Raw genomic sequence first — 22,610 nt, 5'->3', positions numbered from 1 at the left:
ATCTTTAAGTAGCTAAACATATGACAAACATTTGCTTCATAAATAACCTGTAAATGATTACTCAAATTGCAGTTACAGTTATGTCATGGCATTTGCACGTTTCGCTAACATAGCTTCCCCACTCGAAGTCCCTTTTACGTTGTGCACAGACAAAATAAGACTGTTACATGTTGTAGCAGAAACAAAATAAAACTGCTGCATTTCACGTGATGACAAGCTACTCGTATATCCAATCGTATTTAACAAAAGCTATTGAAATTTTAAGTGGCAGTTTACTATTTATGGCTGTGAATTGTACAGGATCTTCAGTTGTACGCATAGCCAGCTATATTGTTCTTGCAGTTTGTAGGGCCCCATGAACCACAATAAAACTGGCATAAAACAGTGACATTATTCAGCAATCTTCTAAGGCTATTTTTACTAGTGATAAATTTCCATCACTCGATGTAAGTGCACTGTGCTTACACTACTACGTCCTACTTAGATAAGCTTTGTTCGAGAGCTATCTCTTCCCAAAAAGGGTGGGAAACCGTTGCTCAACTTAATAGGTGGTCATTCCCTTAGCAATTATTACCTATTTGTAAAGCAATAACTGTTTATAATTCACAGTACATGATTTTACAGTCGTTTTAACACTCTAAGCTTTTTAACAAAATAAACTATATTTAATTATATCTGAATATAGTTTACTAAATCTTAACTTAAGTTGTGACTTCTGAAATTTTCCCGGCGTATTTGTTTTTCTAATAATTTCCAGGTATGCAGCCGGATCCCGTCGACATTCTGCCACGATATTTCGGCCCAGAGACGTCCGGCCATCATCAGGTGAGTACACAACTACTGAAGATCCCAGGTGCAGTCGCGGTATTTATACCGATTCTCGCGCACGTTGTACGTGCTGCCCTCGGTGGTGAAAGTAAAAGATCATCTAGTCATTGAGTATCGAATGACGATGTCTATTCCGCTGTGAATGTATAATTTTAATAACAGGATTCTAATTTTTATCCAGTTGAAAGCCGTTGTCACGATTTATAAGATTATCGGCAAGCCGTATTTCCACTGATTCCTTGATTACGGAATCCCAAAATCCGGAAACCGGAGCTAAAATTTTTGTTCCATTGTATTCCATTGAATGTCCCAATGAAATACAGTGCTCTGCTACTGCCGATTTTGACGGTTGCCGCAGACGGGTGTATCTTTCATGTTCTGTACATCGTCCATGGACAGTTCTTGTCGTCTAGCCAATATATGCAGAGCCACATCCACAGGGAATTTTGTAGACGCCTGCTTTCTTCAGTTGTAAATCGTCTTTAACGGATCCAACCAGGGCCCGGTTCTTTGCTGGTGGACGGAAGATAACCTTGATTTTATTCTTCTTCAGTAATCGGCCTGTTTGCGACAACACATTCCCGGCGTATGGAAGAAACGCAGTTGATTTAAAGTCATCAGCGTCCTCAGTGCGCTGCTTCTTGTTATGACAGTTGCGCACGGCCTTTCTTATTTGGCGTGAAGTGTAGCCATTCTCTTTAAAAACCTTCTCCAAGTGTTCTAATTCTGCGTGGAGGTTTTCATCGTCCGATATTACATGCGCTCGATGTTTTAAGGTACTGAGAACACGGGCTGTTTGTGCTGGGTGGTGGCAGCTTGACGCCTGGAGATACAAATCTGTGTGAGTCGGTTTCCTGTACACAGAATGTCCTAATCCATCATTTTTACGGCATACTAGCACGTCTAGAAATGGTAAAGTGCCTTCTTTTTCAATCTCCATTGTGAATTTGATGTTCTCATGTAAAGAGTTTAAATGATGAAGGAATTTCTCCATTCCTGTCTGCCATGAGGCCATACAACAAAAGTATCACCTACGTACCGCCAGAAGACCGTTGGCTTTAAGACAGCAGACTCAAGTGCGACTGCACCTGGGCTCTTCAGTAGTTGTGTACTCACCTGATGATGGCCGGACGTCTCTGGGCCGAAATATCGTGGCAGAATGTCGACGGGATCCGGCTGCATACCCGGAAATTATTAGATTAACTTAAATTGTTTGCTATTTCCTCCACAAGGTAGTAGCACTTAACAGTGATTCGAAACCCACCCACCTTTACAACCAGACTGTGTCTTTGGAACCGCTAGACGACATGTGCGTGTGCCTTAGGCATGTCTTATACTGCACCTCTTTCAACGCCAGCTAACCGCTGCTCCCGTGGTGACATCTATTGCTTTTCAAAGTTGTGATGTACAAACACGAACTATTTGCTGATCGAAATTTAGTAATCCTGTCAATACAGATAGTGCTTAGTGCTGTAATGATACCTGCGTCATTACAACCTGAGTAGAATTGTCTTCAGTTATAAGCCCTACTTAGAATTGAGCCCCTATGGCCATCGAAGACCTGTCTGGTGACACCTTGGGTAGGTGGGAGTAGGATATTAATCAGATTGTCGTTCACCATGCAACCCAATAACGAGGAGTGATGTTTTGGCGTGAGATTTCATTTCCTAGCAGGACCCTTTTGTTTGTCATCGGCGAGGCCCTTACAGAGGAACGTCGAAGAAATTCAACGCCGTGTTCAATCAATGTCAAGCCGAATAACTGCTTGTGTAGGTGACTGGTTGGACCCCTTCCTTACTGACTTGCTCTATTTGTCAAGTTCTTTCTCTTGATCTATCATCTATTTCTTCTGAAACTGTAATCATATATTTTCCTGTACATGTAGATAACATCTACCGATCTCTGTTCCATTCGGTTAATTGCTCCGTGGAGCTTTATGTCTTAGGGTGTAGTTAATCATTTCTGTATCGGTAAAGATTTTCACACATTTAGAGGAAAGTTATAATTACCCTGATATGTGTGCTCCCTGCGCCGCTACTGATTTAAAAGACAGGCTGCAAAATGGTCAGTACAACATTCTGAAATAAACTGTAGTTGATCCTGGAGACGAAATGGGATAGACAGAGTTGATACCATCTAACTGTTTAGCAAACAGACTATGCCTAACACCCACAGTGTCATCCTCTGTCTCAGGCGTGGCAGTACCAGGAACTGGACCTGGGTGTGTGTATAGCAGTCAGATATGCTGATCATTTAGCCATAGAGACGTAAAATATAAGCCCTCATTGGAATTAAATACTTTCTCACTCATAACCAACTAGATTCAAGACGCCTTCACGTTTTACATTCCAGTTTCACTGTAACGGTTTCAGAAAGCTGACAGAGAGAAAGTATCTGACACTTCTCTCTTCACTAAAACCGTTCTTGAGGTACCCGTTAGACACTCCCGAAAGCTCAAGCTGTGAGACGAGCACTGCGCAGTAGACTGTCGCATTCATATTCTCGCAGTCGCCTTCATAGGGAATTGCAGCCTTCTTGCCATCAATCCCTGTTTTTGCAAACTACTGTTCTTCGTGTCATTGAAACCATCTGATTGTCATTATTAACTGTAAGGTACTCTGTTATCATAATGGTGCATTTTGGAAAGCCGCCCTCTTATCTCCTATCGGTTAGTTAACTATACCTGCTTTTGTGTTGGTGAAGGGCCATTGTATCAAGGCAGACAATGGTCAACACGTGTCGCGAGGCTGCTGGTGGAGCAGCTCCCTCGCTTGGTCCATCCATCCTATAGCTGGAGAAATGGGCGTTTGTGATTGCACATCGAGGAGACCGCAAGTTCAACTACCACCTGCTCCGTTGTCTTTTAGGAAGACGATTTTCCCCACATTGCTGCATTATGACCCATTCAGTATGAGTGATGGTTTCTCAAGACAATTTCGAAGTGTAATTAGAACAGTGACCACTTTTTTTCATCAGCTGCATTGGCTTCGGTTACCTGGGCTGTATGGTGATTTTTAGTAGGTGTCTGTAGTGAACTCCGACGTCAAAAAACGATAGATGCTGTACACGTGCAGTTTTTTGGAAACTCCTCTCTGTCCAGCACCAGTATCTAGTCAGTTACATGTATTTCCCACCAAAAAGAATAAAGTTAGTACCTTACATCCCAGCCTTTTTCATCCTAGCTTGTAAGTGTAGGGTAGAGTCTGATTGTTTCTGTGGCTGGTTTTAAGTGGTATTGCGAAATTTTTTCACAGCCGGAAAACACCAGTTGCATCTTATCATCAGATTTTGCTGCGTATTGTGTTTTATTGCCATCATATGTAAAGCAATGAATATAGTTGTGTAATTAGGCCTGATATTTGTGATTAATTACTTCATTAGGACCGATATTTTCGTCAGTTTCGAGTTATACAGTTTTTCCCTGCAGCATGACACTAATTGTATGGTATCGACAATTTTTGCGCTATATTGCGATTTTATACCGTCCTTGTGTAGTGCTTTGCATACATCTGCGTAATTAGGCCCAATCTTTGTGATTAATTATGTAAATAGGACGTGTGTTAGGGGGTGCACTTCCATCCAGTGGAATCAGGGTTGGAGTCGGTGATACATTGCGTTTTTTACATGCACTGAGTGTTTGTGCACTGCAGTATTTTCGGGTATTTAAGCGTTGTGAGTGTGTTTGCATAGCGTTACACATGCGTGATTTCGCTTATCTGTGAGTACTTTGGACCTCTGTATCCTGTTTACTGGATTATTTCGGTAATTTAGGAGTTGTTTGCATCTCTGCACGTGAGTGTCCTGCATTATTTATGTCTGTAAACTGTATATTGTGAACCCCAGACTGCTAGGGGGATGAGGATGCTGGGGCAAACGTGCAGCTGAGAAAAACACAGATACTGTGCTCCTATTGACTTAACTGCTCGACCACATGACCTATTGCGGCGCAGTCTAGCGTTGAACTCGCGAACTAGCTCAATTCTTCGTTCTACTGGATCGGAGGTAGTTGTCTCTTGAGAGGTGAGAACTTATAAGTAGGTTTTGGAAATGACAGACAGTTCCAGCAGAGACAGATATTTTCATGCATTGTGCAATGCACTTCCATTCTTCATGCAGTGAGCTGTGGATGCACTCCTCAGCTGAATAAGTGCATGAAATAAAGCTATTAAAACTCGACCAACATCTCACTAATTGAGCACATGCTCCTTCCACACTGACAGCTCAACGAGCACTGATATCTCAGCCTCTTGTGGTGGTAACACCACACTAAATCACTACTTCTGTAGGTATAAAGTAAATTTAAACAATTATAGAAAGTTAAACTAATTTAAACAAATTATATTGGAATTGAATAACATCATGAGCAGTCTCTAGTGGGGGAAACCCCATACTAACTCCCCTCAGCTGCATGAGTAATCTCTTAGAGCAAAATTCCCTCCAAAATTCGAAATTACCGCCCATTTTAAAAGAGGATGACGCACCATCATGTGAAAAATCACAAAGGGGAGGGGGTGAGGGACTACCACTGGGTATTTTCCTGCCTAAGCAGCCATCTTGCATAATGGTACTCACGTCATCAGCTGACATCACTATCGCCATCTTGGATGATGTCATGCATTGTTGCCAAGTCTACAGGCCATCATCTTGGATCATGTCCTCACCGACATCTTGGATACATCTGGCAACAATTGAGAGTGTGGTGACACCTGCTTTGTTCCACTACTCCAATGGTGTTGATACGAAGCAGAGCAATGGCAACGGTAAACACAAAAACAATACTGGTGTTTGTGAGTTTCAGGGAACCTCTATACAATATATAGCATGTGCATGAAAGTGCATGAAGTGGCCGAGCGGTTCTAGGCGCTGCAGTCTGGAACCGCGCGACCGCTACAGTCGCAGGTTCGAATCCTGCCTCTAATCCTGCCATTTGAACCATGAAAGTGACGTACCATGTTATGCAGGTCTGATTTCACATGACACAGGTTACAGCGATTTGAAAGAAAGCAGTGGACAGTCGCTTAACTTCAAACAGTGATACAGTGCTGGAAGACTTTAAGTAACCAAATTTTAGAGTGCCAACTTGACGATGCACAGCAAACTGCAGAATCGTCTCGAAAATTTGTAGTGGAGATAAGCAAACATACCCTATAGTTCAGTAAGGAATTTTGTTCAACTCCTATAAGTGGGGATTGGAAGACGAAATGTTTGTCAAAGTAACCTGGAAATTAGAGTTACCTAGAGAGTGGTATCAAGAACAACTACTGCCAATGCTTTAACATATATGTAGAGAGTTTTCGGACCTTTAATATCTGGATGGTAAGTTGGCTGGAAAGCCATTTACTGTGGTTCAAAGAGTCAGAGGTGCTCTGCTTCCTACGATTCTTTCTAATGTGCGTGATCTTGCAAGGGTATATTTATGCGGCAGCAAGCAGGAGTGAGAAAAAGGCCCTAAGAGAATACAACTCCACTATGACCACTGCTTTTGGCCTATAGATGGTCAAAATAACTTGCTTTTGCTTGATTCCTGGTCCATGTAAAAAAATTATACTACTTTAGAACAAACCATTCCTCCTGAAATGTGTGTGACACTGCAATTCATACCACCTAGAATCACTGATAAATTTAGCCTGTATTTTTTTGTTTTTTCCCTGCCTATAAAACACTTTATTGCACAGTGTGGAGCTACGTCTTGAAGGATAACCAGTTTCATCATAAGCTCCACGACAGATTTTTTCACATTCGGTTGCATGCCATCTCGTTTCATCAGTTCTCATCACCCCGTTACACCAATATGGTTCCATCATGCATTCTTTGAGAGTGGATACCCGGATGAACATCCTGCACGGTCTGGAACTCCCAAGGAGTCCACCTTCGATCTTGATGGTGAGAACCTTTGTAATCGCTGTGGTGAGCCTTTTGTCATTCGGTGTTCATGGTGCAAAGTTAAAGGTTTGTTTTGGACATTTCTTGAATGTCGACTATCTCCAGTTTGTGAAGTGTAATACATACATCCCACAGAAAATTGATCTTGGCATCTCCCGGACATTCATTTTCTGTCGCCTTCGTGATGCACATAGTGAGTAATTAGCAGCGAAAATTTTCCTGTCATAATTTTTAAGACAATTTAAACTTGCGAGTTCGCACTCAAGGGACTCTTTGTTAGAGATATTATGCAGGTAACACTGTCGTTACATGCGTAAATTGTGTATATAAATTAGCCGAAAGCTCGGAGGACAAGGTGTTAGTGTCACCGGAGAATAACATGACTGAAAGTGATAACGATGCCTTGCTAAGATGGGTTTTATGTTTTGAGCCATATGTGAAATTCTCTTTGTTTTAAATTTATTTTATTATTTTTATACCTCAGAGTTTTAGAAGCGAGTTGTGAGAATGGGCGTGTTGCAATTCCGGCTTGTAAGAATGCCCGGTGCTCGTGTCAAAGCAGATTTATTTTTTAGCAGTCCTGTACCTGCTGAGGTTAGTGTGTAGATATGATTAGAATCTTAATGGCTTTATCTCTTGTGCTGGGGCCTTGTCTCTGTCCAGAAAGTATTGCTGATTTCTGTTTATTAGTACAATTAATGTGACGGAGAAAGCCCAAATCAGCAATCACTAATAAAGCTGTGACGTGGGAAGAGGAGATCACCCATGACCAGAGATGAATGACAGTAGAGTTTAGGATAAGAAGTCAACAGTAGTCCAGGATGACACGAGGATTGAGCATGACCAGAGACATGAACCTCTGGATGTGTTTAAAGAGTGTAAACCTATCCGACGTTACTACATTTCTTATGATGTAATTTTCTTGAATGTCATGGTAAACGGTCATGAATATTATTTTGAGGGATCAATTTAATGGTAATTTTTGGCGACAGAAATTATATTATGTTATTGTGTTACAAGAGACCAATTAGAAGTAGTTCGGTAGTTCCTCGATGACGCGGTATCTTGAAGAGGGTCATATATGACTCTACTGAGGTATGAGGCTGGAGACGTTTTAATGAGACTCTCCAAAATAGTCGACAAAATCAAATGTGGCAAGACGAGAAAGAAGACCGTGGTTTGATGTAGTTTGTTTAGCATGTGCGACCCACAATAGAATGATGAATGTTGATTATATTTACAACTGTGATAGCTTTGTTCTAGCAGCAGAGATCAGTTGTAGTCTTGTTTCTATATAATCTAGATGCCCATACCTGTGTTGATCGACTTCAGTAGCATGTGATCAAGTGCCTGAAGATTAAGTTGTAATGAGAAAGGGAGTATCCGGTAACAGTTCATGAGCTCTACCCCTTTTCGTACATCCAATTTTATTGTCTGTGTCGAGAGATACCAGCATTTAGATTTCGTTTTACTTGCTTCAGTCTCATCCTTTAAGGGCATACGCGTTATGGGCATTCTAGCACAGAAACCTGCAACGAGCCTTGTAAAGTAAATGTTTTTATGTTATTTATGTAAAGTCACATTCTGGTTTAGTTATGTTTTTTGTATCTTACTCTCATATTTTTGTATGGAACCACTGGAGAGTGAAGTAGGTGTCACAGTTTGTCACTCTTATACTTTTATGAAGAATGTATTGAGAGTCAAGATAAGATAGGTAGTTTTGCGTATGGTGTCAGTTACGTAAGTGTATAATGTACATATTTGAAACAGTTTCTGAGTTTGAATTGTGATGAGTATGGGGAGGATAAGAGCCAGAGAGGAGAGACACAACAGGCGCTCACCTGAAGAAACGTTCCTACAGTCTCTAGGGAGTTGGATTAGCATGAAGCCGAATATTAAAGCAGGCATGGAGGGGGCATCCACCCTCCTGGTGAAGAGCCGTGAATATGACATACGGTGAACAGCTGTTGGCGCCAGCCGCATGCCTCCCCATGGGAAGCGTACACCAGCTGACTCACGCCTGGATGGGGGCTAGCGGCAGGACAAAGTATGAGCCCCACTTGCTCAGTGAAACGCTACGACATGCCACTCAGAAGCTCGAGTTGCCGAGTCACATTCTCAACACCTGCTAGACAGACTGGAAGCCGTCACTTTCACAGTTCCACTGAGAGCACGGCAGGCGATCTGTGTTTAATTGCTGGCTTTCTTGTCATACACTGTCTGTGTGGATGATGGACACTCTAGGACACACGCCGTGCTCAACGATGAATTTCTTTACTTTGTTAACTATGTTACTGAGGAAATCGTACTGGAATACTAAGTTTTATTTCACTAGTAGTTAGGATGTTGTGCACTACAATATAACCCTGTTTAACTGTGGATTTGTTTTCAAAACCTTTCCTTAAAGAATTTACTTTGTTTACTAGCGACTCATGAAGAACATTAAAACATGTAACCACACTACGTGAGCGTGGAAGTAGTTGCCAGTGGGTAACTGATGTTAACAAATTTCTTTCAACAAGTGGAAATTTTATTCCTAAAAACCCTTCCAAATAAATAAAAAAAGATTTTAAAATTATAATCAGAAAGCACCCTCGAAATATCAAGTTACAATTTATTCAGGGACAGAAATAGCACTTTTTTTTATTTTTATTTTGACAGTATGAGCTTTCGGGCTGAGAAACTTGCCGCTCCCTTTTAACACGACCGTAGTCACGGCCACTCACAACAACCTCTGAAAGACTACACTGGTGCAAATTGCAACACACCAGATTACTTTAAACTATGCACCCCGTAGGAGGGATGGAAATGGTACAAAACACTCACATTAAAAAAATTACTTGCCAACGAAAGTGCAACTTGTGTTAAGAAGAAAACTCTTATGGTGGAAGAGTGGCAACTTTATATACAGGGTGATCTAAATGTCACTATAAATTTGAAAACTGAATAAATCACGGAATAATGTAGATAGAGAGGTACAAACTGACATAAATACTTGGAATGACGTTGGGCTTTATTAGAACCAAAAATATATAAAAGTTTAAAAAATGTCCGACAGATGGCGCTTCATCTCACCAGAATAGCAAAGTAAGGCAAAGTAAAGATGATGTTCTTTACAGGGAATGCTAAATATGTCCACCATCATTCCTCAACAATAGCTGTAGTCGAGGAATAATGTTGTGAACATAGCTGTAAAGCATGTCCGGATTTATGGTTTGGCATTGGCGTCGGATGTTGTCTTTCAGCATCCCTAGAGATGTCAGTCGATCACGACACACTTGCGACTTCGGGTAACCCCAAAGCCAGTAATCGCAAGGACTGGCAATCTGGGAGGTCAAGTATGACGAAAGTGGCGGCTGAGCACACGATCATCACCAAACGACACGCGCCAGAGCTCTTTCACGCATCTAGCAATATGGGGTAGTTCTAATAAAACCCCATGTCATTACAAGCATGTGTGTAAATTTGTACTTCTCTATCTACATTATTCCGTTGTTTATTAAGTTTTCAAATTTATACTGACTTTTGGATCACCCGGTACTGAAGTGACCATTTAAATAAAAACTCATAAAATGAAGTCTTACATAAAATGTGTAAAACATGCCCTACATTACACATATACAGCCTCTCAAGATGACAGGCAAGATAAAAACATGTTTCAGGAATTCGGCTTTTACACCTTAAGCAATAAATTCGTTATCGAATCCGACAAACATGACAAAGGCAGCTATTGACGTACGGTCGACCGACATACAAACAGACAGACAGACAGATGCTACCTGCCTAACAAATGCGGACGGGAAACAGACAAGCAAGCTGGGGAGGAGAGACTGACCAAGAAAATAAGCAGACTTTAACAAGCACATGAAACAACACATCACGAATCACTTAACTTCTAATAAACTGGGATGTCTGGCAAAGACCTGGCGCAACACCCCCTAAACGCTCTCCCAAACCGTCCGCCGCCAGCCGCTTCAACGGACGCAGGAAGGCGCGCCGATCTCCCGTCTCATGGCGTCGCAGCTCGCACCGGCAAGACCGATGTCGTGGGTTGACTCCTGTTCCTCTCGTACGGCCGCGAAGCCACTACCCCTCGCTATACGGCGCGGCCCACTGAACTGACGTGGCGACCTCACATACGCCGACGCTCAAGACGAACAAGTCATCTTGTGTCCCAGTGCGCGAACGACCAACCCATCGATCCAACCGCCAATGACCATTGCCTGAACAAGCTCGAGCAGACTGGCGGCCTAACACATACCAGCACTCCCAACGATAGACAGACAGACACTGATTGCCCCACACTGACCCAGCTGCCCAACTGACCAGACTCGCCCCTCAGCGAGTTTTTTTCTTCCTTTATTGATTTTCAATTCCCCTGAAGGGGGCGGGCTGGCATCAGCTTAGTACGCTGCTGTACAGACTACAGACATTTATTTTAAAAAACAGAAGAAGAAAAGAAACAAGAAAAACAGGCGATAAAACGGTGACGTCAAGTGTAAAATGGTTGAAAAATGCGGAAAGTCAAAACAGAACGCAAAAGGGGTTGGCAACGTTAATAAAAGACTCAGGAATCAGAGAAGTAACATAGTAAACACACAATTTAAAAAAATACGGCGACAGTCTCGTTTCTGTTCGCAAGAGATAAAAAGCACCCCAGGACAGTATGATAGCCGTTCGCAACACTTCAAAAAAAAAAAAAAAAAAAAAAAAAAAACACGGAACACTCACTGTAAGACACTCACTGTAGAACACTGCACGAAAGTGGCGGCACAACGGCACAAAGATGACACTCCCGAGCCACAGGCAGATGGGGGCAGGGGTGGGGGACTTGGAGGAGTGGGAAGATAAAGGAAGGAGGGAGGAAAAAACAACGAAACAGGGGGGGAACCAAGGAAGAAGAGGACTAATGAAGGGGGAGAAGGGCAGATACGAGAGGGAATGAGAGGAGGCAGAGGAGGAAAATGCAAAAGGACTCGGGGGAGAGAAGGGGACAAAGAAAGGAGAGGTGGGGAAGAAAGAGGATGGAAGGGGGGGAGAGGGAGCCCGGGAAAAGGACAGAGGTAAGGACGGGGAGTAAGGATCAGAGTTGATAGGAGGGATAAATGGAGGGAGAGAGGGCAGCATCTGAGAGGGGGAGTTAATGGAAGCCACCTTGGGAAAGGAGATGCCCTTAGCGAGCTCATAGCGGCCCTTTAATGCGAGAGAGCAGGCCTTTCCCACCAGAGGGAGACACTGAAGCTGCGATTGCCACCGCTGCGCCACCGCCAGAAACGGAGAGCGACTGCTTTACACTACGCGCTGGGGCGCGCTCTTCAGAACAGCAAATTTACCACAGCTCACTTGTGAATAAGTCTCTGACAATAATAACCAAGTGAGCAGAAACTTTTAAATTACGAAATATGCATCTTATTACAAATCATGGTAAAATCTTGTAAAATCTTAATTGCTAGTAACGGTTGATTTACCTCCAATATTCTTTGGAGACGAAGCATAACTGCAGTGACGTTATTTCCAACTTTGTTTATCCTATTACCATAAGTACATTGTTGGTTACGTATGTACGCTCTTGGTTACACCTGAGGGGAGGTGAATTGATAGAAACTGAAGTGGAAAGATGAGAATTATTACTGAAAAAGTAACTTGGCGAGAGTATAGATGATTCGAGAGACTACCAACAGCCTCATTTGACCTAAGTTGTTATCTTCAGAGTACTGTTGAAAAGAATGTCCTTCGCCTCCAATGTTCTACACTTGTGTATATTCTTTACCCTCATGAATCAGGAGATTAAACCTCGTACAATGATGAAAAATTCCAAGTCGCTGAAAGGCAACGTCTTTGTTTATCTGTATCTTTCGCCCATGTCTGACTTTCTTTGTGAATGACACTCGCACATCGCTGCAGTCATGGACTATGCGGCTGGTCCCGGCGGAGGTTCGAGTCCTCCCTCGGGCATGCGTGTGTGTTTGTCCTTAGGATAATTTAGGTTAAGTAGTGTGTAAGCTTAGGGACTGATGACTTTAGCAGGTAAGTCCCATAAGATTTCACATACATTTCAACATTTTTAACACTCGCACTTCTCTTTTGCACACTTATGTAGTATGAACGATCATCATGGCAGGATACTATGTCATTACTGTATGTGCGTCCTTGGCCCTGTACTCAAATACTAACTGTATACAGAGCGAGTCACCTAACGTTACCGCTGGATATATTTCGTAAACCACATCAAATAATGACGAACCGATTCAGCAGAGCGAACGTGAGGAGAGGGGCTAGTGTAATTGTTTAATACAAACCATACAAAAATGCACGGAACTATGTTTTTATCACAAACCTACGCTTTTTTAAATGGAACCACGTTAGGTTTGTTAGCACATCTGAAAATATAAACAAATACGTAATCAGTGCCGTTTGATGCATTGTAAAATGTTAATTACATCCGGAGATATTGTAACCTAAAGTTGACGCTTGAAACCTCCGACAGCTGCAACATACATCACGTTTCTACAGAATGATTTTCCAACTTTGTTCGAAAATGTCCCACCGGAAACGCGTCGAAGTATTTGGTATCAGCATGATGGTGCACCTGCACATTCCGCAATTAACACTAGTCTGATCCTTGAAAAGATGTTCGACGGGCGTTTCATAGGACGTGGAGTACGCATAAATTTGGCAGCCCGTTCTCCTGATCTTACATCTCTGGACTTCTTTCTGTGGGGTACGTTGAAGGAGACTGTGTACCGTGATGTGCCAACACCCCCAGAGGATATGAAACAACGTATTGTGGCAGCCTGCGGCGACATTACACCAGACGTACTGCGGCGTGTTCGACGTTCATTACGCCAGAGACTGCAATTGTGTGAAGCAAATGATGGCCACCACATTGAACATCTATTGGCTTGACATGTCCGGACACACTCTATTCCACTCCGTAATTGAAAACGGAAACCACGTGTGTACGTGTACTTCACCCCTCATGGTAATGTACATGTGCGTCAGTGAAAATGACCAATAAAAATGTGTTAGCATGTGGACGTAATGTGCTATTCCAGTCTCTTCTGTGCCTAAGGTCCATCACCGTTCCCTTTGGATCCCTACGTAATTCGGTGCTCTCCGATACACACGATCGAACAACGGAGGACTGGTACTCATGCGTCAACTTTAGGTTACAATATCGCCGGATGTAATTAACATTTTAAAATGCAACAAACGGCACTGATTACGTATTTGTTTATATCACTTTGCCGTTTGCTTTTGTCCATTTCTGTGTTGTTTTCCTTTTAAACTAGTGAGTTACACCAATAAACATTTTATTCAAGTTTAAGCACGTTTTATAATGTGCCTAATGATCTATACCAGTTACAATTGATTACTTTATCATGGGCACACAAAATGTAATGTAATGTGTGAAATTCCTTAATCGCATCTCTGTTTAGTGTCATTTGCTTGAGAGGACAAATAAATAAGATTATTTGTATTGTTGATATTTGTCTTAATTATCATATGTGTATAATTTTGTTAAATGATAATTAGTTGACCGGTGGCTTATTTGCCGACCGTGGTGGCCGAGCTGTTCTAGGCGCTACAGCCTGGAACCGCGCGACAGCTACATCCACAAGTTCGAATCCTGCCTCGGGCATCGATGTGTGTGATGCCCCTAGGTTAGTTAGGTTTAAGTAGTAATGGCCGCTATCGACAGGGGATCTCAAGTTGATTCCGTATTTCTAGATTTCCGGAAAGCTTTTGACACCGTTCCTCATAAGCGACTTCTAATCAAGCTGCGGAGCTATGGGGTATCGTCTCAGTTCTGCGACTGGATTCGTGATTTCCTGTCAGGAAGGTCGCAGTTCGTAGTAATAGACGGCAAATCATCGAGTAAAACTGAAGTGATATCAGGTGTTCCCCAGGGAAGCGTCCTGGGACCTCTACTGTTCCTGATCTATATAAATGACCTGGGTGACAATCTGAGCAGTTCTCTTAGACTGTTCGCAGATGATGCTGTAATTTACCGTCTAGTAGGTCATCCGAAGACCAGTATTTGTTGCAAAGCGATTTAGAAAAGATTGCTGTATGGTGTGTCAGGTGGCAGTTGATGCTAAATAACGAAAAGTGTGAGATGATCCACATGAGTTCCAAAAGAAATCCGTTGGAATTCGATTACTCGATAAATAGTACAATTCTCAAGGCTGTTAATTCAACTAAGTACCTGGGTGTTAAAATTACGAACAACTTCAGTTGGAAAGACCACATAGATAATATTGTCGGGAAGGCGAGCCAAAGGTTGCGTTTCATTGGCAGGACACTTAGAAGATGCAACAAGTCCACTAAAGAGACAGCTTACACTACACTCGTTCGTCCTCTGTTAGAATATTGCTGCGCGGTGTGGGATCCTTACCAGGTGGGATTGACGGAGGACATCGAAAGGGTGCAAAAAAGGGCAGCTCGTTTTGTATTATCACGTTATAGGGGAGAGAGTGTGGCAGATATGATACACGAATTGGGATGGAAGTCATTACAGCATTTTTCGTCGCGGCGAGACCTTTTTACGAAATTTCAGTCACCAACTTTCTCTTCCGAATGCGAAAATATTTTGTTGAGCCCAACCTACATAGGTAGGAATGATCATCAAAATAAAATAAGAGAAATCAGAGCTCGAACAGAAAGGTTTAGGTGTTCGTTTTTCCCGCTCGCTGTTCGAGAGTGGAATAGTAGAGAGATAGTATGATTGTGGTTCGATGAACCCTCTGCCAGGCACTTAAATGTGAATTGCAGAGTAGTCATGTAGATGTAGATGTAGTTATACGTTCTAGGGGACTGATGACCTCAGAAGTTAAATCCCGTAGCTCTCAGAGTCATTTAGCCATTTGATGGCCTATTTCAGTTACAACTAGTTTCTTTAACACTGACTCCCAAACATGTAGAGTTCTGTTTAATTTTGTTTTATCTTTGATTAGCCCCATTTGTTTGAATGAATGATTGTCCTAATGAAGGAAATTATTTTATTTCGTCTTTATTTTATGTCATCTCTGTTGAGGAACGAAGATCTGAAGAAAGTGGACTACCAACTCCAATAACTCTCTCCACAGGGGTCCAGCAAAGTGCTTATATTTGAGCGACACAAATACACCGTTTTACTTTCTGCAACACTATGAGAGCCACCTACACTGCACTCGTAAAACACTGATTGTTGAGGGGGTAAAAAGTCTGAAAGTCTGACTGTACAAATCAGTGTACTTTCTGCTCTATTTTCGCTGAGCGTTAGGACATGTTCGTCACCTCCTACCCTTCCCCACGCCCGCCCCCACCCTGCCCCCTCCCCAAACCATGCTCTGCGGAGTAAACTACAACTTGATTTAAACCATTTTCTACGGTTCGACTTCAATCAGACATTTTTCGAGCAGTGAGCGACATGTAAATGAAGTAATGATGTTGTGAGAGCAGACTATCCTACTGTGAAGAACATCCTATTCTGTGTCAAATAAACCCCATACTCAGTAATAATACTCGACCAGTTTGACGGTTAGACTCTTTTTCAAATACTGTGGTAAGCCTCTGATTTTGTCTCAGTGGCGTCTCTGGCTCATCTATGTAGTTCCAGGAGTGGTGAAATGAACTGTTTCTCTTACTTTACTGAGTGACGTAACGTTTTGTTACATGATTAATGCAAAGTACACTCCATTCCCAATTTTCTGTGACCTTATCCTTTTGTTCATTACGCTGGTATACTTTCTTGAAAATTTTGAATTCAAATGTGTTTATTGGGGACTGTAATTTCATTTGCCAGATCATGCATGTTAATTTGATGTATCAATCATCAACATAAATTGTCAACATAATTGAGAATTCTTTCACAAGGATTTCATTACATCTCAAGTTTTCCCACGTCCTTAATACCGTTTCCTTTGAAAAGATAATGGCGGTGCTTCAGTTCACTCTCAGGGAGTTTATAAGAGATATGCACACATTTACGTGTAGACAATCTTCACATATGGTAGACGTGAGTAAGATATGAAATTACACGAGCTACTTTTTCCCTACCATCATTGAGTCAGGGCAAAAGTCCGTGTTAAATGTCATCTCGCTTGTCTACTCGTTATAGCGTTCACTTACAGTACTCCAAGGTCATCCAAGCAAACAGATAGGAGTTAAGCCGGAACTCACACAGAACTAGGAGTAGTATGATTATCCATGACATGCATGGGTAGGCAACCTGCACAGCCACACAAGTTATCAGAAAGCCAGATGCAGCACTTTTAATGTCGTCCTTTAGTGGCGTCGTACCCTTGGGGTGTGCCGACAACAGCGAGCCTGGCGGTGCTCGCCACTGTGCCGGAACGGTGAAGAGACACATCTGCGGTGTCAAGTGCGCCGTCTTGGTGCAACCTTGTAACTCAGGGACGGGCAGTTGATGTTCACTCTGTGGAATGGCCGCACTGCCTTGGTCACGATCGCTGCCCTACAGGGCAGAAGAACGTTGGTACTGCTGCTGAAGTGCACAGGAGTGGACTTGGAAACAGCAGTAGGCTCGTCGGTGGTAGAGCTCGGGTCTCGTGGCAGTTTGCAGAACCATGTAACCCCTCACCTGGCGTACTCCTGCTTCTGCAGGTGGTGCTACCACGCTGAGAGACTATTGACTCAAATTGGTACTTATAAAAGGTCAACGCCTACTTCCCGTGCTTACGTATAGTTTCTGAACGTGTACAAAAAAACTAAATTGCAGCGAGAAGGTGTAGCAACTGGCCACTTTTCGCGTGGTCTCTCTGCCTTTCCGTTGTGTTGTCAGTACTGCGGGCGCAGGCGACCGGCCCACAAAGCGCAAACAGCCTAGGAGTATTGGTGCATCTGATGTAAATGTGTTTTGGTTTGTTCTGGACTCGTTCACTTCCATGGCTCTTTCCATGATTCTTCTGCGACAGCTGTTGCAGCGCTGTATTTTATTCCGTTTTTTTTTTTGGTTCTCAGTCTACTGACTGGTTTGATGCGGCCCGACACGAATTCCTTTCCTGTGCGAACCTCTTCATCTCACAGTAGCACTTGCAACCTACGTCCTCAATTATTTGCTTGACGTATTCCAATCTCTGTCTTCCTCTACAGTTTTTGCACTCTACAGCTCCCTCTAGTACCATGGAAGTCATTCCCTCATGTCTTAGCAGATGTCCTATTATCCTGTCCCTTCTCCTTATCAGTGTTTTCCACATATACGTTTCCTCTCCGATTCTGCCTAGAACCTCCTCATTCCTTACCTTATCAGTCCACCTAATTTTCAACATTCGTCTATAGCACCGCATCTCAAATGCTTCGATTCTCTTCTGTTCCGGTTTTCCCACAGTCCATGTTTCACTAACATACAATGCTGTACTCCAGACGTACATCCTCAGAAATTTCATCCTCAAATTAAGGCCGGTATTTGATATTACTAGACTTCTCTTGGCCAGAAATGCCTTTTTTGCCATAGCGAGTCTGCTTTTGATGTCCTCCTTGCTCCGTCCGTCATTGGTTATTTTACTGCGTAGGTAGCAGAATTCCTTAACTTCATTGACTTCGTGACCATCAATCCTGATGTTACGTTTCTCGCTGTTCTCATTTCTACTAATTCTCATTTCCTTCGTCTTTCTCCGATTTACTCTCAAACCATACTCTGTACTCATTAGACTGTTCATTCCGTTCAGCAGATCATTTAATTCTTCTTCACTTTCACTCAGGATAGCAAAGTCATCAGCGAATCGTATCATTGATATCGTTTCACCTTGTAGTTTAATTCCATTCCTGAACCTTTCTTTTATTTCCATCATTGCTTCCTCGATGTACAGATTGAAGAGTAGGGGCGAAAGTCTACAGCCTTGTCTTACACCCTTCTTAATACGAGCACTTCGTTCTTGATCGTCCATTCTTATTATTCCCTCTTGGTTGTTGTACATATTATATATGACCCGTCTCTCCCTTTAGCTTACCCCTACTTTTTTCAGTAATGATTTTAGAAATTTCTGATGGTATGTTATCTATCCCTTCTGCCTTATTTGACCGTAAGTCCTCCAAAGCTCTTTTGAATTCCGATTCTAATACTGGATCCCCTATCTCTTCTAAATCTACTCCTGTTTCTTCTTCTATCACATCAGACAAATCTTCACCCTCATAGAGGCTTTCAGTGTATTCTTTCCACCTATGTGCTCTCTCCTCTGCATTTAACAGTAGAATTCCCGTTGCACTTTTAATGTTACCGCCGTTGCTTTTAATGTCACCAAAGGTTGTTTTGACTTTCCTGTATGCTGAGTCTGTCCTTCCGACAATCATATCTTTTTCGATGTCATCACATTTTTTTCTGCAGCCACTTCGTCTTAGATTCCCTGCACTTCCTATTTATTTCATTCCTCAGCGACTTGTATTTCTGTATTGCTGATGTTTGTACTTCCTCCTTTCATCAATCAACTGAAGTATTTCTTCTGTTACCCATGGTTTCTTTGCAGCTACCTTCTTTGTACCTATGTTTTCCTTCCCAAATTCTGTGATAGCCCGTTTTAGAGATGTCCATTCCTCTTCAACTGTGCTGCCTACTGCGCTATTCCTTATTGCTGTATCTACAGCGTTAGAGAACTTCAAAGTATCTCGTCATTCCTTAGAACTTCTGTATCCCACTTCTTTGCGTATTGATTCTTCCTGACTAATGTCTTGAATTTCAGCCTACTCTTCATCACTACTATATTGTGATCTGAGTCTATATCTGCTCCTGGGTACGCCTTACAATCCAGTATCTAATTTCGGAATCTCTGTCTGACCATGATGTAATCTAATTGAAATCTTCCCGTATCTCCCGGCCTTTTCCAAGTATACCTCCTCCTCTTGTGATTCTTGAACAGGGTTTTCGCTATTACTAGCTGAAACTTGTTACAGAACTCAATTAGTCTTTCTCCTCTTTCATTCCTTGTCCAAAGCCCATACTCTCCTGTAACCTTTTCTTCTACTCCTTTCCCTATAACTGCATTCCAGTGGCCCATGACTATTAGATTTTCGTCCCCCTTTACATACTGCATTACCCTTTCAATATCCTCATACACTTTCTCTATCTGTTCATCTTCAGCTTGCGACGTCGGCATGTATACCTGAACTATCGTTGTCGGTGTTGGTCTGCTGTCGATTCTGATTAGAACAACCCGGTCACTGAACTGTTCACAGTAACACACCCTGTGCCCTACCTTCCTATTCATAACGAATCCTACACCTGTTATACCATTTTCTGCTGCTGTTGATATTACCCGATACTCATCTGACCAGAAATCCTTGTCTTCCTTCCACTTCACTTCACTGAGCCCTACTATATCTAGACTGAGCCTTTGAATTTCCCTTTTCAGATTTTCTAGTTTTTCTACCACGTTCAAGCTTCTGACATTCCACGCCCCGACTCGTAGGACGAATAATAGTGGTGGCATTACACTGTTTTGTTTTAAAGATCATCAGAGTATATAAAATCTTATACAATTTTAAAATTGTTTTAGATATTCAGTCATATTGTACTTTGATGTCACCAAATGTGTATTATGTTTAGCAGTTCTTTAGATGGAGAGTGGATTATTTATCTTTGCCATCTAACATCGTACGTCACAGACGAGGAAATGAAATTGAAAATAAGGAATACTACTGAAGACCTGGGCAATGACTACCTGTGGAACCATCATGAAAACATACGAGCAAAGGAACCAAGAACGCGTTTCTGAACCTTCAATGGAAGTCACAATCCAGAATGACAGGAGATGAGAAAATACGAGTATCTTGTATTTTAGTTGCCAGGACAAATCATCGATAAGTAACAGTGAGTACCAGGATATAGACACAAGCGTCGTAAGAGTTCCGTCGTCTCCGTCCAAGACAACCAAATTACGGATTCGAAAGTTTGATTTAATATTTAGCATCAGTTGCATAATCGGGAGTCATGTTAACTCTGAACACCATATCGTATTTTATTCTAAGTTGGCCTTTCATTAAGAATCAAGCCTTTCATTAAGACTTACTTTTCCAATACGCTAGCCGCATGTTCAGATTTGCTGTACTTACAGGAGATCCTTCTTCAGATGCAGATCATGTTTTTTACGGCAGAGGAACCTGATCCAGCACGGTAATGTCCCTCTGGTTCTTTCGCTACGTCCTCGAACGTATGTGATAGTCTAGTTTCACAAGAACACTATACATACGAGGAGGGCCAAAAACGTGAAACTCGAACCTGTTCACATTATTAACGAATTATTTGTTGTAGAGCACTTCTGCGTGCCTCTGCCCTTATTCTGTGTCACCAAAAACTCTCCCTACAAACGGGCTTTGGAAGGCCCAACGGTACTGACAGACACTCGTGTCATTCTCAGCTGACTGGCCTCATCGGATACCGGTCGGAGCTGCGTGGAGTCAGCACTCCGCTGTACCAGCCGTAGTCACTTTCCTTGACCACTATTATTCGGTCATGTAGCTACTCAACTGGCATCACGAGGCTGAGTGCACCTCGGTGGCTCAACCGCACGTGTTGGTTCGGATGATTATTCATCCAAGTTGCAACCATGCCCTACGGTGCTGAACATCGGTGAGCTAAAGGGCTTTCGGCCATCCTCCTCCGTTGATGACCTTCTCCTTCACCTCACTCCTCTCCTCTCTGAACAGCTTAATTCCCGTCGTTCCGCTATTTTCCTCTCCCTTGACCTTGAACGTGCCTATGACCCCATGTGGCATTCCGGTCTCCTCTTCAAGCTCCAAACCTTCGCCCTTCCTATTACCTACGTCCGTCTGATCGGCTCCTTTCTTTACCAACGTCCTTCCTACGTCACCATCCACAAGATGGATTCTTACACCTTTTTCCCCTCTGACGGTGTGCCCCAGGGTTCCGTCCTCTCCCTCTTCTGTACCTCTTGTATACGGTGGACATGCTGCCACCTTCACTCCCCGTCCACCTTCTCCAGTACGCCGATGACACTGCCTTCCTTGCCCTTGCCCCCACCCTGCAGCGTGCCCAACACTCTCTCCAATCCCATCTTGACCGGTTCACCGCTTGGTGCAACCAGTGGTTGCTCAAGGCCAATCCCTCCAAAACCTAGGCGACCATTGTAGGCAAAACCACCCCTTCATTCCGCCTCCTCGATGTCTATCTAACCATATATGGCCATTTTATCACCCTCCTCACTCGTGGTCTAGGGGTAGCGTCTTTGATTCATAATCAAAACGTCTTCGGTCCTGGGTTCGTTTCCCGCCACTACCTAAATTTTGATAAATAATCAGCATTGGCGGCCAAAGACTTCCGGCATAAGTAGTTAGCCTCATTCTGCCAACGGCCTTTTCAAAGAGGGTGGAGGAGCGGATAGAGGTTCTGGGCACTCTGTTGTCCTAGGGAAGGGCAATTGCCCCTAAAGGCGAAAGAATCAGCAATGATCAACGACATGAGGATGCAGAAGGCAATGGAAACCACTGCATTAAAGACACGTAACGTCTATCCACAGGACATGTGGCCTGTAGTTGAAGAAGTGTCATGATTATCTCTCCATTGGCAAAAGATTCCAGAATAGTCCCCCATTCGCATCTCTGGGAGGGGACTGCCAAGGGGGAGGTTACCATGAGAAAAAGATTGAATAATCAACGAAAGGATAATGTTCTACGAGTCGGGGCGTGGAATGTCAGAAGCTTGAACGTGGTAGGGAAGCTAGAAAATCTGAAAAGGCAAATGCAAAGGCTCGATCTAGATGTAGTAGGGGCCAGTGAAGTGAAGTGGAAGGAAGACAAGGATTTGTGATCATATGAGTATTGGGTAATATCAACAGCAGCAGAAAATGGTATAACAGGTGTAGGATTCGTTATGAATAGGAAGGTAGGGCAGAGGGTGTGTTACTGTGAACAGTTCAGTGGCCGGATTGTCCAAAATCAGAATC

This window comes from Schistocerca gregaria, chromosome 2, assembly GCF_023897955.1.
Source record: "Schistocerca gregaria isolate iqSchGreg1 chromosome 2, iqSchGreg1.2, whole genome shotgun sequence".
Taxonomy (NCBI): domain Eukaryota; kingdom Metazoa; phylum Arthropoda; class Insecta; order Orthoptera; family Acrididae; genus Schistocerca; species Schistocerca gregaria.
The sequence above is the reverse complement of the archived record's forward strand: the minus strand, read 5'-3'. Positions refer to the sequence as shown.